The 16,958-nt window shown below is 45.2% G+C and overlaps 5 long non-coding RNA genes across 5 annotated transcripts in view; 3 read left to right on the top strand and 2 right to left on the bottom strand.

Moving 5' to 3' along the window:
* The window catches only part of LOC310833508, a 121,790-nt gene that overhangs the window by 61,069 nt on the left and 43,763 nt on the right, over positions 1–16,958 (top strand). The window lies entirely within an intron of this gene.
* The window catches only part of LOC310833515, a 42,596-nt gene that overhangs the window by 24,840 nt on the left and 798 nt on the right, over positions 1–16,958 (top strand). The gene's annotated exons all lie outside the window — the stretch shown is intronic.
* The window catches only part of LOC310833545, a 28,068-nt gene continuing 13,714 nt past the window's right edge, over positions 2,605–16,958 (bottom strand). The window contains exons 2-3 of the long non-coding RNA XR_014558773.1: positions 4,425–4,525; positions 2,605–3,037 (exon numbers count right to left, since the gene is read on the bottom strand). This is a non-coding gene — a long non-coding RNA (uncharacterized lncRNA). The remainder of the gene's footprint in view (positions 3,038–4,424; positions 4,526–16,958) is intronic.
* On the top strand, positions 6,875–8,261 carry LOC310833561. Its single transcript, XR_014558794.1, has 2 exons — positions 6,875–6,915; positions 7,730–8,261. It is a non-coding gene; the product is annotated as an uncharacterized lncRNA (long non-coding RNA).
* Positions 13,576–15,473, bottom strand: LOC310833526. The gene is made up of 2 exons (XR_014558749.1): positions 15,274–15,473; positions 13,576–14,117 (listed from the first exon to the last, which is right to left on the bottom strand). It is a non-coding gene; the product is annotated as an uncharacterized lncRNA (long non-coding RNA).

Below are 16,958 nucleotides of genomic sequence, written 5' to 3' on the forward strand. Positions count from 1 at the left end.
ATAGAGGAGGGAGAAAGGTTGTTTTCTGCTGCTCCAGAGAAGTGGACACGGAGCAATGGTTCCAAACTACAAGAAAAAAAGATTCCACCTAAACATTAAGAAGAACCTTCTGACAGTAAGAGCTGTTTGACAGTGGAATTTGCTGAAAAAGGAGTGTGGTGGAGTCTCCTTCTTTGGAGGTCTTTAAGCAGAGGCTTGACAACCATATGTCAGGAGTGCTCTGATGGTGTTTCCTGCTTGGCAGGGGGCAGGGGGTTGGACTCGATGGCCCTTGTGGTCTCTTCCAACTCTAGGATTCTATGATTCTAGCCTGATGAAACAGTTGCCAGAACTGAGGATCTGAGCCTCTTATGCCTCTTCCCCAGCCAGCTGCCTTCCCGACAGTCACAAACGCCTTTGAGGAGAGGTTCTCTGTGCCTTTCCTTCTGCTGCATGTAACACCCTCCTCATTCTTGGAGACAGGGGAGGAGGAGAGGGGAAAATAGTGGAACTGGCAGGTTGCTGTGGATCTGTCACAGCGTCAGTCTCCTCCTCCTCCTCAGCTGCTTTACTCTAATGTAAAACTGTGGCTTGCTCAGCCTCCAGCCTGTCTGGTCCCCTTCTTTCTCTGAACAGTCCTGTATCCCACCATCATTGTCCTGGCTCAGAGGCTTCCACCTCTGATGTTCCCCTGATGGTGGTGGTGGTGGTGGGGTGTTTCCCACTGGCTGTAGCCTTGCACCATTCCTCCTCATCTAGCCAGGCCCTGATACACATGTAACATCCAAGGAGGATTACAAGCCGTTATCTCTCCTTGAGCAAATGGATGTAATGAGGATGGGGAGAAGCGATTCCCTTTGTGGTGTTATTTGCAAACCTCATTGATTGGATGCCTATGAAAGGGAAGAGATTATACTCTGAAGTGCATCATTTTGAGTGCTACAGGACCGCCTCTCCTGGTTTGCTCCACAGAGGACCTTAAGGTCCATGAATAATCTTAGTTTAGAGGTCCCGGGCCCTAGGGCAGTCAGATTATCCTCCACCAGGGCCAGGGCCTTCTCAGTAATGGCTCTGACCTGGTGGAACGCTATGTCCCATGAGACCAGGGCTCTGCAGGATTTAACCTCCTTCCGCACGGCCTGTAAGACAGAGCTACAGTATCCAGCTGGCTTTCAATTTGAACCTAGCCTGACCTTTTATTCCCCTACCTTCCCTCCCCCTCCCTTTTTTCCACTCTGGGATCCCACAGCTAATTCTCCCATGGTCTCCCCACTGGCCCAAATAGGACTAATTTAGCCAGCCAGCCCTGGTGATCATCTAATGTTTATTGGAATGATTTCCCCCCTAAATTGATTTTTGAATTCTGAATTTATTGTTATTCCCGTTTTATACTGTATTTTATGCTGTTTTTTGTTGCATCAATTCAGTGTTTTAAATTTGTTGTTAGCCCCCCTGAGCCCTGTTTTCTGAACCGGGAAGGGCAGGGTATAAATAAAAATTTATTATCATCATTATTTATTAGTTGTGGATCCAGGCTAATGTATTTTTATAACACTGAAGATAGCAACTCATCTGACCACCCCTCCTCCTCCAAGATCTCCTCTCTTAGCTCATGGGTTTCTTCACCCATATATATATGAATTCTGCTTCCCACTAGGAAGTGAACTATACTCTAAGTTCATCAACGCTGGGGTGCTAAATGAATCCATACCTCAGTGGGATATCCTAGCTTTCTTTGCAGCAATCACAAGACCCTTGGCAAAAGACGAGCTTTTGATAGACCTCCTTGGGACCTTGACTCACTCTGTCCATCACAGCTGTGAGTCTGGGATTGTCCTTTGATTCACTAATATCTCAATTATTTGCATAAGTGCTGTCATAACCTTGTTGTCTAGTATGAGAAACCAGATACAATATGGCATTCTCTGAGTGAGTGAAGAACTACCAGGTGGTGGACCTTCTTCTGCAGCTCTGCGACTGCTCCCCCTAGTAGTGAGCCATTACGCAACAATGCTCATGTCTCCATTAAAACACGGCATTGGCTTCCACTACTACACCATCTGGTGTATGATCCTTGGCTTTGCATACCCCCTTCATTAGAGCTGCTTCTTTGCAGTTAACCTTGTAATTCTCATCCCCTAGCCACTGATTTCTTTAGATGCCTCCAACTTTTCTTTCTTGTTGGTATTGTTTGCATTTGTGCCTTCCATATTTCAGCTTTAAGCAACTCCCATCCCTCCTGGACTATCTTCTCTTTGAGTTTTTCTGATCACTCAGCAGTTACTTAAGCTTTTTGAAATCAGCACTCTTAAATCCAGAGCCCATATCCATATACATCCATATTTCCCATGTCTCTGTATCAAGAAACCCAAGAGGACATGATCAGTTCCTTCCAAGGTCCCCAGTACTTCTAATTCAATGATGAATTCCTGCCAATTGGTAAGGACCAGGTCCAACATAGATGATCCCCTTATTACTTCTTTCTCCTTCTGGGCAATGAAATGATCAGTGAAGCAACGGAGATATTTGTTGGGAATTATATTCTTGGGAGTGTGTGAGTTTCAACAGGTATCCTAAAGCCTCCTCTCATCCCAATTTAAGGGAAAGATACACCGAACTATAAGAGATGCTTTTCCATTTTATTTGTTGCCATGCAAGCAGGTAGATTCTACAACAGCAGAAGGTTTAGAAATGTAGCAGAGATAGAAAAGAGATAGAAAAGAGAAAGAGTCACAGACATTTCAAATGCCTTCCTTGTTAGAGATGGCTACTGGGCGAATGGCCGAGTCAATCAGGAAGATGAGTGCAAGGAGTCAGCCAGCAGCCTTGAAGCCAGAGCTCCTGGTGGTGGAATGATTCCTTGGACTGTATGCTGTAGACTCTCTGTTTACATTCAGAGCTTTCCTTGGGGTTCTTCAGCATTTGCATTGCTTAGGATAGCAGCATTTGCAACCACAGCAGGAAGACCCACAGCACCCGGAACCACAGCAGGGGGAAGAGCAGCAGCATTGCTTGCAACAACAGGGGGAGCAGCAACACTGCTTGCAACAGCCGCAGCCTCAGCCGCAGCCGCAGCAGGGGGAACAGCAGCACTGCTTGCAGCAACAAGCGGAGCAGCCACACTGGCAACAGCAGGACATCTTGAGGAAGAGAAGGAAGCTTGAGCTGCAGGAAATCAAGGGATCACCAGTTAACAAATAGCTAAATCGTCAGATGTGTTAAAAACAAATTTTACTGGTTCTTTGCATTAGGAGATGCCTATTTCGCATTGTTTTCCTCCTACGCGTGACACAGCTGAAATAATTTCCCTATATTCAACTAAGATTTGCTTGCTGTATAAAGCAGGGGAGAAACATCTGCCTGATGAATGCTGAAATGGACCAAGGTCATTCGGAGCTTTTGCTTGCCTGACCTTCAGCCTGCAACTGTTGGCTACTGGTGTATACCCTTCCTTCATGATTTCTCATTTCCTCCATTTAGCAGATATGCCCTTCTGAAATTTCATCTATCAGCCACTGAATTCTTTAGAGGACTCCAACTTTTCTTTCTTGTTGGAATATTCTGCAGTTGTCTGGAACTTGTTGGTATTCTCTGTCTTTGTGCCTTCAATATTTTGCCTTTAAGAAACTCCCATCCCTCTTGGACTCCCTTCTCTTTGAGTTCTTCTGACCATGGGATCTCACCCATTTTCAAATACATCCAGATTTCCCATGTCTCTGTATCATGAAACCCAAGAAGACATGATCAGTTCATTCCCAGGTCCCCAGTACTTCTAATTCAATGATGAATTCCTGCCAGTTGGTAAGGACCAGTTCCAATATAGATAATCTCCTTGCTGCTTCCTTCACCTTCTGGGCAATGAAATGATTAGTGAAGGAAAGTGAGGAATTTGTTGGGAATTATATTCTTGGGAGTGTGACAGTTTCAACAGTTATCCAGAAGTCTCCTCTCACCCCAATTTAAGGGAAAGATACACCAAACTATAAGAGATGCTTTATCATTTTATTTGTTGCCATTGGAGCAGGTAGATTCTACAATAGCACAAGGTTCAGAAATGTAGCAGAGATAGAAAAGAGCGAGAAAAGAGAGTCACACACATTTCAAATGTCTTCCTTGTTAGAGAATGGCCGAGTGAATCAGGAAGATGAGTGCAAGAAGTCAACCAGCAGCCTTGAAGCCAGAGCTCCTGATGGTGGAATTATTCATTGGACTGTATGCTGTAGACTCTCCGTTTGCATTCAGAGCTCCCCTTGGGGTTCTTCAGCATTTGCAGCCACAGCAGGAAGACCCACAGCACCCGGAACCACAGCAGGGGGAACAGCAGCAGGGGGAGCAGCAACACTGCTTGCAGCAACAGGGGGAGCAGCAACACTGCTTGCAGCAACAGGGGGAGCAGCAACACTGCTTGCAACAACAGGGGGAGCAGCAACACTGTTTGCAACAGCCGCAGCCACAGCAGGGGGAACAGCAGCACTGCTTGCAGCAGCAAGGGGAGCAGCCACACTTGCAACAGCAGGACATCTTGAGGAAGAGAAGGAAGCTTGAGCTACAGGAAATCAAGGGATCACAAGTTAACTAAGTGATACATTGTCAGATGTGTTGAAGACACATTTTACTGGTGCTTTGCCTATTTCACATCCTTTCCTCCTACTCGTGACACAGCTGAAATAATTTCCCTATATTCAACTAAGATTTGCTTGCTGTATAAAGCAGGGGAGAAACATCTGCCTGATGAATGCTGAAATGGACCAATTTGTCCAACCAAGAATTCAATAGTGATTCTGCCTTCATTGCAAATCCAGGACCATTTTGCTTTCTGTGTTAAGGAGAATTCAGAGTTTTCCTCAAGTATAAAATAAATATGAACGTAGAGGAAATCCAGATTCTATCATAGCTGGATGCATATTACACATGGGCTGGTTATATCTATGTCTTGCATTTTTTATGCTGCTGACATAAATTATTATATATATCCATGTCTCTAAAATGCATGGAATATTCTTCAGTTGATATGAGAAAAAGTTGATATCTCCAGGGAAGTCATTACTTAATAGTTCCGCTGAGAACTCCGGTTAACAGCCCAAAGACAGCTTAAATGGTCAGTCCTCAGAACTAAAAATTGCAAATCCATGAAACAGATATGGTGAAGAGATAATTTGATGGCGCCATCTACTTTGGCCTTTGCCGTGCCAATGAACCTATAAAAAGTCCGTTATAGAAAACACTTTAGCTTCATGAAATAAAATATGCCAGTTGAGATGCTGAAATCTGAAACACCAAAAAAAATCCAGTTTTGAGACTGATAGCTCCTGTGCACGTTCCGTTCAGAATGATTTTTCAAGACCAGAGCCACTGGAGTATCTGCTTAGAATTTTTGTTACCCTCCAATGAAAAAAATAAGAAGAATGATTAAATAACCTTACCTTTGTTGACTATAGGAATTGGTGTGTGGATATTGGATCCAGAGAGTGACTGAAGAACTCCAGGATTGTGGTCCTTTTATATGTCTCTGTGAACCCTTCCGCAAGCCATGAGGCGCTAATCATGAATGAGAAGCTCTACATTAAACCTTGACCTTGGCCTCCACCACACGTTATTAGCCGGTGCGTGATCTGTGACTGTATTCACAACGCCTATTATTTATCTATATAAATACAGAAGAAATTAAAACTGAATTCTGGAAACTCTGTAATTCTCAAGCCAAATGAAGGGGCAGTTATGGGATTAGTTTTAAAACAATTAGGCTATGATGAACGGAAATGATGAGAGCTTCTCATTGAGATCCTGCACTGGTTTTTTTAGCCAGGAAAAATGCACCAGATCTTCTGACTCTACCTCCTGCCTTAGGCTCAAAACACCTGACGTTTATACAGTGGTACTTCGGATAAAGTACTTAATTCATTCCTGAGGTCCGTTCTTAACCTGAAACTGTTCTTAACCTGAAACACCACTTTAGCTAATGGGGTCTCCTGTTGCCGCTGCGACGCCAGAGAACAATTTCTGTTCTCATCCTGAAGCAAAGCTCTTAACCTGAAGCACTATTTCTGGGGTGGCGGAGTCTGTAACCTGAAGCGCCTGTAACCTGAAGCGTACATAACCTGAGGTACCACTGTATTCACGGGTCTTGGAATTTGATCCTCATAACACATATTTATCAGCAATGAGCAGAAGTCAATAGCATGTGCCATCTTTTGTTTTTTAAAAGTAGCTGAGCAGGACGGTGAATGATAGAAGGTGCACTTGTTTTTATTTAATATGTAGCTTTAACAAATGTTCATTACAGTAAAAAATAATTGATAGACAAACACTTGGACTCCACAGCCTAATTTTCACCTGACATCTGAACCATGCAAAAGCAATTGGCTTGCATCCAGCTAAGTTCTACTTAGAGTAGGCAAACCTAAGTTAGCCATGTCTACGGACTTTAATTGGCCTGCTCTTAGTGTGACTAGCAGTGGTTTCAATCCAGTGTCCTTAAAATATCTATCATCCTAAATCATTGCCTTATTAACATCACTTTGTGCATGCTGCAAGGTTGTACTAAGAAAGAATGGCCTAAATCTTGTGTCCACAGCTAAACAATCTGAAAGCTAAAACCAGATCTTTCAGAGAAGCCCATATGATGCCTGTTCAGCCAAACATACTTGATTTCAAGCAATCCCATAAGTGCCCCCTTTGGACAGAAGGGAGAATTAGAGCTTAGCCTTAAACACCTGACTTCAGAAAGGAAGGATGTGGACACAGTCAAGGATCACGCAGCAGATGATTGTGTAGTAGAGGCCCATATTAAGGTTTAAAGAAGACCTTGTCATCATTGCGTAGTTCATAATTGCTTGCGGAAGGGTTCACAGAGGTGTATATAAAGGGCCCCCATTCAGGAGTTCTTCACTCATTCACTGGATCCAACATCCACACCAGTTCTTATTACTGAAAAAGGTATCTTCTGTGCCACTATTTCTTCATTCTTTTGGTCCCCTACATCTCAGGAAAGCTTGAGGTCTTGAGGATGTAGTCTAGCAGCTCTGGTTTTTTATGGCAACTTGCTCACTATTTATCTTACTCTTGGTGACAAATCTTGGCCTACTGCCACATGGGGAGTTGTGAATGAACAAAAGCATTATTTCTAAGATGCTAATTCAAATTCAGAATTTACTTCTCTCTTGGAAATGAGGGATTCAAGATCTCAAAACGGTCTCCTGGATACAAAACATGTCTTTACTCATTCACAGAGAAGCTAGGACTTTGCCTTCAAGCCTCAATTCTCTCAGCATTTTAGGACTAGAAATTTGCCTACTATCGTCTTCCACAGGATCTAAAATGGGGGGCGGGACAGGGGTTTTTCTTACCAAGCACACATTTCATATTGATCTACAACTATAATGGTTGAATATAATTCACCTGTCAAACATGTGTGTTCATGAGGAAAGCAGCATGGCCTGCGGCTCCCGGTGGAGAAGGAGGTGGTTCCTGAACAATCTGTTGTGCAATTCCTGAAATGGCACAGCACACCTGACCTGAGCAAGAATCAAGGATCAATGCTCTAGACAAGCAGAAGAGGAGAGATGCATAGGCAAGACAACAATGCATCCCATTTTGCTAACCAAAATGTACTTTTAGGATCACTCAGAGGGAAACATGATGTGAAAATCATGTCTTTTCTGATCTCCTGAATGCAGAGCATCTGTCTACAGTGTTTTAATATCCCTGAGGATGTTGTTTGCTTAATGGGAAATCCCTTGAATCCTTTCAGCTCCGCCTTCCCTCTCCACCGCTAAGATGTCCTGCTGCTCCAACTGTTGCTGCTCTCCCAGCTGCTGCAAGTGCTGCTGCTGTCCTTGCTGCTGCTGCTGCAGTCCTTCCTGTTGCTGCACTCCTTGCTGCTGCTGCTCTTCCCCCTGCTGCTGCAACTCTTGCGGCTGTGGTTCCTGTGGCTGTGGCTGTGGATCTTGCGGCTGTGGTTCCTGTTGCTGCTATCCTAAGCAAGGCTGCTGCTGAAGAAGTTCAGTGAAGGGTTGAGAGCTGCTGCCTCCTCCATGCTGGTGGACTCCTTGGATTCATCTCTTCCTGTGCCTTAAGCTTATTCCTGCCTCCTTCTTCAACCCTTCTTTCTTCACATCTCCTTCTTACTTTGCTTTGTTTTCCTTCAAGGAGGCATGCTGGTTGTCTTCTCCTTATCACCTTAGTGGTGCAGGGAGTCGCTCTCCTTTCATCTCCTTGAATAACTCGTCTGTGAAAAGAAAACCTTTCCTGGTGGCAATTAATAAAAATTCTAAAGCATGGTACATAGCCTTGTTGTGTTCATTTGCCCTGAGATGCAGAATGTGGCAAAGATCCCCAAACAGGTGATCTGCTTTGCATTCTTTAAGTATCTCCAGCTGAAGAGATCCCAGCATAGACAGGATCACTGGCTGAGCTCCTGGGGAGCATATCTCCATCTCACGTACAATATTGGAAAGGGGTCCGTATCTCATTGGTAGAGCACATGCATGGCACCCTGTTAGGGCTGGTTCAGCTGGGTTTCAGCACCACTAAATTGGCATATTCATGACTAAGTAGCAATGGAGATGCCTTTCAAGCACAGCACATCTAATCATCCCCTTTGGCTATATTCACACCTTTCATTAAAATGACAAATGAGTTGGAAAGAAGACAAAGTCCTCACCAGAGAAGAATAGCAACCAAGCTGATGGAATGCAGTGAGATGGCAAAGCTGACTGGAAAACCCAGAAACCAAGAGGATAAAAGCTTTATAAAAGAATGGGAAAAATGTCTAACATTAGGAGACCAATGGAAACAAATGGAAACAAAAGCAGGATTCTGACTCACTGGTAGTGTAAAAAAATATTAAGGACAATATGGTTTGATATAAAAATTGGAGTATGGATGCAGTTGTAGACGCTTCAAAACAAAACTCCATGGAGGGATGTCTTGAAATTTAGAGAATCTCCTTATACAGAGATGTTCTTATTAAAGTAAAGGTAAAGGGACCCCTGACCATTAGGTCCAATCGTGACCAGCTCTGGGGTTGCGGCGCTCACCTCACTTTATTGGCCGAGGGAGCCAGCGTACAGCTTCCGGGTCATGTGGCCAGCATGCCTAAGCCGCTTCTAGAGAACCAGAACAGCGCACGGAAACGCCGTTAACCTTCCCGCTGGAGTGGTACCTATTTATCTACTTGCACTTTGACGTGCTTTTGAAGTGCTAGGTTGGCAGGAGCAGGGACCGAGCAACGGGAGCTCACCCTGTCGTGGGGATTCGAACCGCCGACCTTCTGATCGGCAACTCCTAGGCTCTGTGGTTTAACCCACAGCGCCACCTGTGTCCCGCATGTTCTTATTAGTTTGTGTTTATTTGTACTTTGGTGTGATGGCCTGGGAATCCGCTTCAGAGGCTGAACCGGAGGAATCCCAGCCTGCACAGGAGTCCCCGCCTCCAGGGCTGGCTGAACTGGGGCAGGGCCTTGATTCTGAAGTGCCTGCACCTGTGCTGGATCCTCAGGAGCAGGCACCAGGTGAATCCACTCTGGCTCCAGAGGTGGTTGAGGACTCAGTGCCTACAGGTGAGTCTCCCCCTGGGCCCAGTATCCCTTCAGCCTCTCCTGAACTGCAGGGCAGAGAGGTGAAGGGAACTGGTTTCTCCCAGGAGGAGTGCTCGCTTTAAGGCCAGGAGAGGCGGGTCCCCTGGGGGCCGGGACCGCCCCTGGCCTCAGAGAAGATAAAGGCCAGTCAGCCCGGTCCCAGGTTGCGGGAGCAACGTCGTTGTTGAGTACCTGTTCCTGCCCGGACCTGGACCTGACCCTCCAGTGTTCCTGTCCCTGCCTGGCTTCCTGCTTCGGACCTCGCCCTGCTCGTTGTGAACTGTTTCCAGGCTAGTGACCCAGGACCGGACTTTGACTACGCCAACGATAACCTTCCCCCCGGGACCAGCACATTTGGTTTTATAAACCAATAAAAATGATTTATATATAAAAAAGTATAACAGCAATTAATGCAAGAGGAATATGTATTAAAAAAATCTGACTCAGCCTCACCCTACTAAAAGATGAGCAGAATATTAAGGTCCGATAGTGTAGGTGAATGAAAAATATTTGCCTAAAAGCAAATAGTGATGGTGACAGGGATGCCTTCTTGGGGAAAGCATTAGACATAGGGAGAGCCATCACTGAGAAGGCCTATTCTTATGTCTCCACCCTCCACAGCTAGCTCAGGGTGGGGGTACATGGAGAAGGCCGTCAGGTGATGGACGCAGGGTCTGGTTTCAGTCATGTGGGCAGAGGCACTCCTTGAGATACTTGAGTCCTTTATTGCATGGTTGCCAGGAGCACATTTCTGGAGCAGGTCAGCTATAAATCACACGGTGTAAGTACAGTTAACTCTTTATTGGACGAAACAAGGAAGTTGTGGTTGGTTCACAGCAGATCTTGTGGTTCCTTGTAGATTTGCTACCTCTCCATATGGCAGGCATGCTTTCAGGAATGAGCCAGCTCAAAGTGAGGGTGTGGTGAGCAGGACTATCTACCCCCCACATCCATTCCTCCAAGACATCAGCAGGACTTGGCCAGGTAGGGGGAGAGATCTCTAGTTGTTGCAAATCACAAGCCGAACAGTAATCCTGCCACCACCTCCTTTCCTGGACCACCCTTGAATGGGGTTCAAGGAGTCACTTTACGGTGACGCACACAGAAATTCAACAGGTAGGTGTCCAAACGGTAAGGCACCAGTTTAGCTTCCCCTAGCAAGGCACAGAGTACAAAAGACAAAAAATCCTTTTCCAAGTTTATTGAAAAAGCCACTCAAAAAGTTGCACATTTCTTAGAAGGTTACAAACAAAAAATTCAAAGCATTGTAAAATATAACTAGCTAAAACCATACTCACACAGCAACAATAGTTCAAAGCACAGGGAGTAGTCAAGAGTCCTTTCACTGGTCAAACACTCCCAGGCAAAGTACCAGGGCAAGATGTTCTGCCCTTTGCATCTGAATTCCCAAATCCTTTATCCTTGAAAACCCATGTGGAGGATAGGTTAGGGACCAATCATTTCTTTAGTTTAATTACCAAAGGCTGTATGATGAGACTATATCTCCTGATTGCCAGGAGACCAGCACAGCTGAACTTTGTTTAGACTCAGAGACATTAAGTTCAAAAGGCTCTTCCTCTGTTCCCAGGCCTCTCTTACACATAGGTAAAGGTAAAGGGATCCCTGACCATTAGGTCCAGCCGTTACCGACTCTGGGGTTGCGGCGCTCATCTCACTTTATTGGCTGAGGGAGCCGGCGTACAGCTTTCGGGCCATGTAGCCAGCATGACTAAGCCGCTTCTGGCGAACCAGAGCAGCGCACAGAAACGCCGTTTACCTTCTTGCTGGAGTGGTACCTATTTATCTACTTGCGCTTTGACATGGTTTTGAACTGCTAGGTTGGCAGGAGCAGGGACCAAGCAATGGGAGCTCACCCCGTCATGGGGATTCGAACCGCTGACCTTCTAATCGGCAAGTCCTAGGCTCTGTGGTTTAACCCATAGCGCCACTCCGTGTCCCCTCTTATACGTACCAGGTTCCTAAGTCGTAAATTACTTGATATCCTCCTGTGCATATTTTACAACCCAATCCACACTCAGGCCCCCAGCTGTGCCAGGGTCTGCAAATCAGATAATACGTCATCCTGCCTAGAGTCAAGTGGTAATTGACTCACACTTCTAGAGACAGGGAGTTTTACGTTTAGAGAGACAAAACACCCATTCCATAGAAGGCCACAATTTTATCTCTCCCACCATGCCTCACTCCTGCATGAACCAGCGTTTGACATACTAAGATTTCCCAACTTCACTACAGAGGGTTTGCAGCCAAATGCAGAAAGCAGCCAGGAGCAGGGAGGCTTTGATGTTAGGCAGGCAGAGGAGAGCCGGCAGCTGCAGAAATCGGCTCTTCCTGACCTTGATGGGCAAGCTGATAAGACAGTAGCTGAGAGCAGGCTAGAACATGGCCAAAGCGCACTGGAAGCTCAAATGGGCACGGACAGACAAGGAGACAGTTTATCGGAAAAGGAAGCGGTTGGCACTAATCCAATCTCTCCAAGGAGTCGGCGAGTGGGAGGGCTTCTAGATAGGAAGCAAAACAAAAGACACAAGGGGCGTTGTTTCAATATAATATTTAGATACCGGAAGGAATCTTCAGAAGGTCCATGATGAATAATGATACCGGAGGCTTTGTTAGAGCCATCCAGAGCTATCTGTTGGTTTTTGCAATAAATCCTCCTTTTTAATTATCTACACTCACTGTGTACTCAAGCTGGGAACCTGGACTCATGACAGAATGACCCTTCTCTAAGTTCTTTGCATTAGTTGGCAGAGGAAGGAGCCGATAACGGAAGAACAACAACAGCTCCCCACTGCTGTGCAGGTGGGTGCAATTGAAGGACAGAACCCGCCTGCAGATCCTTATCAGGTACTTTGGCAGCAAAATCAGGAGTTGAAGCTGCCTACTAACCAGGTTGGAAGGAGTGCGAGGGGGGCAGTCCGGGCAGCTGATGGAGGTATATGGAAGGCAGACGTCCAAGAGCCTCATAACTCCCCCCCCCCCCGATTTTCAGGAAAGCCTTCAGAGATGTGGCCTTCAAAACAGCCTGCTTGTATTTCCTAAGCCTCCAAGGGGCTGAATTCCACGATGGTAAGGACAGGGTGTCATTCCTCATTAGCCTAGAAGAAGAAGAAGAGGAGGAGGAGGAGTTTGGATTTGATATCCTGCTTTATCACTACCTGAAGGAGTCTCAAAGCGGCTAACATTCTCCTTTCCCTTCCTCCCCACAACAAACACTCTGTGAGGTGAGTGGGGCTGAGAGACTTCAAAGAAGTGTGACTAGCCCAAGGTCACCCAGTAGCTGCATGTGGAGGAGCGGAGACGCAAACCCGGTTCACCAGATTACGAGTCTACTGCTCTTAACCACTACACCACACTGGCTCTCAGTAGAGGCAGGGGCTCAGCACTTTGTGACTCCCTGAGGTTAAGCAATGATGAAGCACTTGCCATTTAGGATGCTTTCATAAAAATGATGGGCAGTATTTATCTAGATCCTTTACCGGAAGAGGCACTTGCCCAGAAGCTCATGAGCCTCAAACAGGGAAACCAGACTGTGCCAGAGTTTGGGGTGGATTTTCAGATGTACATCCAGCAACTGGGATGGGAGAGAAAATCCCTGGTTGTATTATACAAGCAGGGTCTGAATGAGCAGATTCTGGATGAACTGGCTGGGATTCCCCTACAGACTACACTGCAGGGTGATGGGGAAGCCTCCTTGCAGCTAGGACAGAGATTGCAGGAGCACGCCATGGTATGCTGAGGACAGGCAAGAGGACATGACCACTTCCTTCCGAGGTCCCCAGTACTTCCAATTCAAAGATCAATTCCTGCCTATTGGTGAGGATCAGGTCCAATGTAGATGATCTCCTAGCTGCTTCCTTCACCTTCTGGGCAATGAAATGATCAGTGAAGCAACAAAGGAATTTGTTTGGAATTATATTCTTGGGAGTGTGGGAGTTTCAACAGGTATCCAAAAGCCTCCTCTCAGCCCAATTTAAGGGAAAGATACACCCAAATATAAGTGATGCTTTATCATTTTATTAGTTGCCATGCAGGCAGGTAGATTCTACAACATCAGAAGGTTTAGAAATGTAGCAGCGAGAGAAAAGAGAAAGAGTCACACACATTGAGAGTGTCATGAAGGCACCATTTCAAATGCCTTGCTAGAGATGGCTCCTAGGAGAATAGCTGGACGATGAGTGCAAGGAGTCAACCAGCAGCCTTGAAGCCAGAGCTCCTGGTGGTGGAATTATTCCTTGGTCTGTATGCTGTAGACTCCCTCTTTGCATTCAGAGCTCCCCTTGGGGTTCTTCAGCATTTGCATTGCTTGGGATAGCAGCATTTGCAACCACAGCAGGAAGACCCACAGCACCCGGAACCACAGCAGGGGGAAGAGCAGCAGCAGGGGGAAGAGCAGCATTGCTTGCAACAACTGGGGGAGCAGCAACACTGCTTGCAACAGCCACAGCCACAGCAGGGGGTACAGCAGCACTGCTTGCAGCAACAAGGGGAGCAGCCACACTGGCAACAGCAGGACATCTTGAGGAAGAGAAGGAAGCTTGAGCTGCAGGAAATCAAAGGATCACCAGTTAACTAAGTGCTACATCATCAGATGCATTGAAGACACATTTTACTGGTGCTTTGCATTAAGAGCTGCCTATTTCACATCGTTTTCCTCCTACTCGTGACACAGCTGAAATAATTTCCCTATGTATATAGCAAAGATTTGCTTGTTCTATAAAGCATTGGGAAACATCTGCCTGCTGTATACTTGAAATATATCATGGGTGAAATATTCCACCTCAGTTGATATGAGAAGAAGTTTACATCTTTAGGGAAGTCACTACAGTGGTACCTTGGTTTACAACCTTAATCCGTTCCGGACGTCCGGTTGTAAACTAAAACAGGTTGTAACCTAAGGCACGCTTTCGCCAATGGGGCCTCCCCCCTCCAAAATGTGGTTGTAATAAAAAAAGGGGGGTTGTAATCCAAAAAAGGGACATACACTTCTGGGTTTTATATGGTTGTAATCCAAAACGGTTGTAATCCAAAACGGTTGCAAACCAAGGTACCACTGTACTGCCATAAGGAGTCCATTCAACAGCCCAGAGGCAGGGAAAATGGTCAGTCTGCAAAAGCACAACTTATGAAAATGCAGCGTCCATCACGCAGATATGGTGAAGAAATAATTACATGATCCCATCAGGTAAAGCCCAAAGAACCTACAAGGAGTCTGTTATTCCAACCACTTTTCACCTTTGCATTAAAATACAGTGGTGCCTCGCAAGACGAAATTAATTCGTTCCGCGAGTCTTTTCGTCTTGCAATGTTTTTCGTCTTGCGAAGCATGGTCCATCGCAACTGCGCCTCTTCAAGCGGCTTTAGGAAAAAAGCGAACAAACTCGCAAGACGTTTTCGTCTTGCGAAGCAAGCCCATAGGGAAATTCGTCTTGTGAAGCGACGCAAAAAACAAAAAACCCTTTCGTCTTGCGTGTTTTTCGTTTTGCGAGGCATTCGTCTTGCGGGGCACCACTGTATATGCAGTTGAGATGTTGAAATCTGAAACACTAACATAATCCCATTTTGAGGCAGTTGACTACTCTGTCCATTTGATTCAGATGCATTTCACAAGACCAGAGCTGGAGTACCTGCTCAGAATATTCGTTTCCCTGCAATGAAGGAAACAAGAAGAATGAATAAATATTTGGAGACAAGCTTACCTTTGTTGACTATAGGAATTGGTGTGTGGATGTTGGATCCAGAGAGTGAATGAAGAACTCCAGGATTGTGGCCATTTTATATGGCTCTGTGAACCCTTCCGCAAGCCATAAGGCTCTACTCATGAATGAGAAGCTCTACATTAAACCTTGACGTTGGCCTCCACCACACATTATTAGCTGGTGCGTGATCTGTGACTGTATTCACAACCCCTATTATTTATCTATATAAATACAGAAAAAATTAAAACTGCATTCTGGAAACACTGTAATTCTCAGCCTGGATTAAAGGGTGAATGGTAGTTGCACATGTTATTATTTAATATGTAGCTTTAACAAATGTTCATTACAGTACAAAATTAATTGCTAGACGAATGCAAAACATTTGGGCTATATCTAATGACTGTTTTCCAGCTTTCAATCACCCAGAAAGAACATTACAGCCTAATTTGTACCAGACATCTGAGCTGTGTAAAAGCAATTGGCTTGTATCCAGATGAATTCTACTTAGAGAAGGCCCACTGAAATTAACAAACCTAAGTTAGCCATTTCTATGGAGTTTAATGGGCTTGCTCGGAATAGGACCCTAACCCTAACCCAGTGACCTTAAAACAACTATAATTTTAAATCATTGTTTAATTAACATCACTTTATACATTCTATGAGGTTGTACTAAGAAAGAATGGCCTAAATGTTGTGTCCACAGGTAAACAATCTGAAAACTAAATCCCTTAGGCACCAGATCTTGGAGAGAAGCCCATTTGATGCCTGTTCATCCAAACATATTTGATTTCAAGCAATCCCATAAGTGCTCCCTTTGGAGAGAAGGGAGAATTAGAGTGTTACTACTGCAGCATAGCCTTCATCACCTGACTTTTAAAAGGAAGTATGTGGACACAGTCAAGGATTATGCACCAGATGATTGTGTGGTAGAGGCCCATATTAAGGTTTAATGAAGACCTTGTCATCATTGTGTGGTTCATAATTGCTTGCGGAAGGGTTCACAGAGGTGTATATAAAGGCCCACCATTCAGGAGTTCTTCACGCATTCACTGGATCCAACATCCACACCAAATCTGACAACTGAAAAAAGGTATGTTCTGTCCCACTATCTTTTCATTCTTTTGGTTCCAGGAGAGGTATGGTCTTGAGGATGTAGTCTAGCAGCTCTGGTTTTTCAATGCAACTTGCTCACTATTTATCTTACTCTTGGTGACAAATCTTGGCCTCCTGCCACATGGGGAGGTGTGCATGGAGAAAAGCGTGATTTCTTAGATGCTAATTCAAATTCAAAATTTACTTCTCTCTTGGGCATGTAGAATGCAAGATCTCAAACAGGTTTTCTGGGTACACCATTTCTTATAGAACATGGCAGGGGGTTGGACTCGATGGCCCTTGTGGTCTCTTCCAACTCTATGATTCTATGTCTTTATACATTCATAATGAAGCTAGGATCTTGCCTTCAGGCTTCAAGTTTGTCAGAATTTTAGGACTAGAATGTTTGCATACTATTGTCTTGCACAGGATTTAAAATAGGTTTGGGGTTTTTCTGACCAAGGACACATTTCAAATTGATCTACAGCTATAATGGTTAAATGTAATTCACCTGTCAGAAATGTATGTTTTGAGGAAACCAGCAGGGCCTGTGGCTCCCGATGGAGAAGGAGGTGGTTCCTGAACAGTCTGTT

This window comes from Podarcis gaigeae, assembly GCF_964106915.1.
Source record: "Podarcis gaigeae genome assembly, chromosome: 16".
Taxonomy (NCBI): domain Eukaryota; kingdom Metazoa; phylum Chordata; class Lepidosauria; order Squamata; family Lacertidae; genus Podarcis; species Podarcis gaigeae.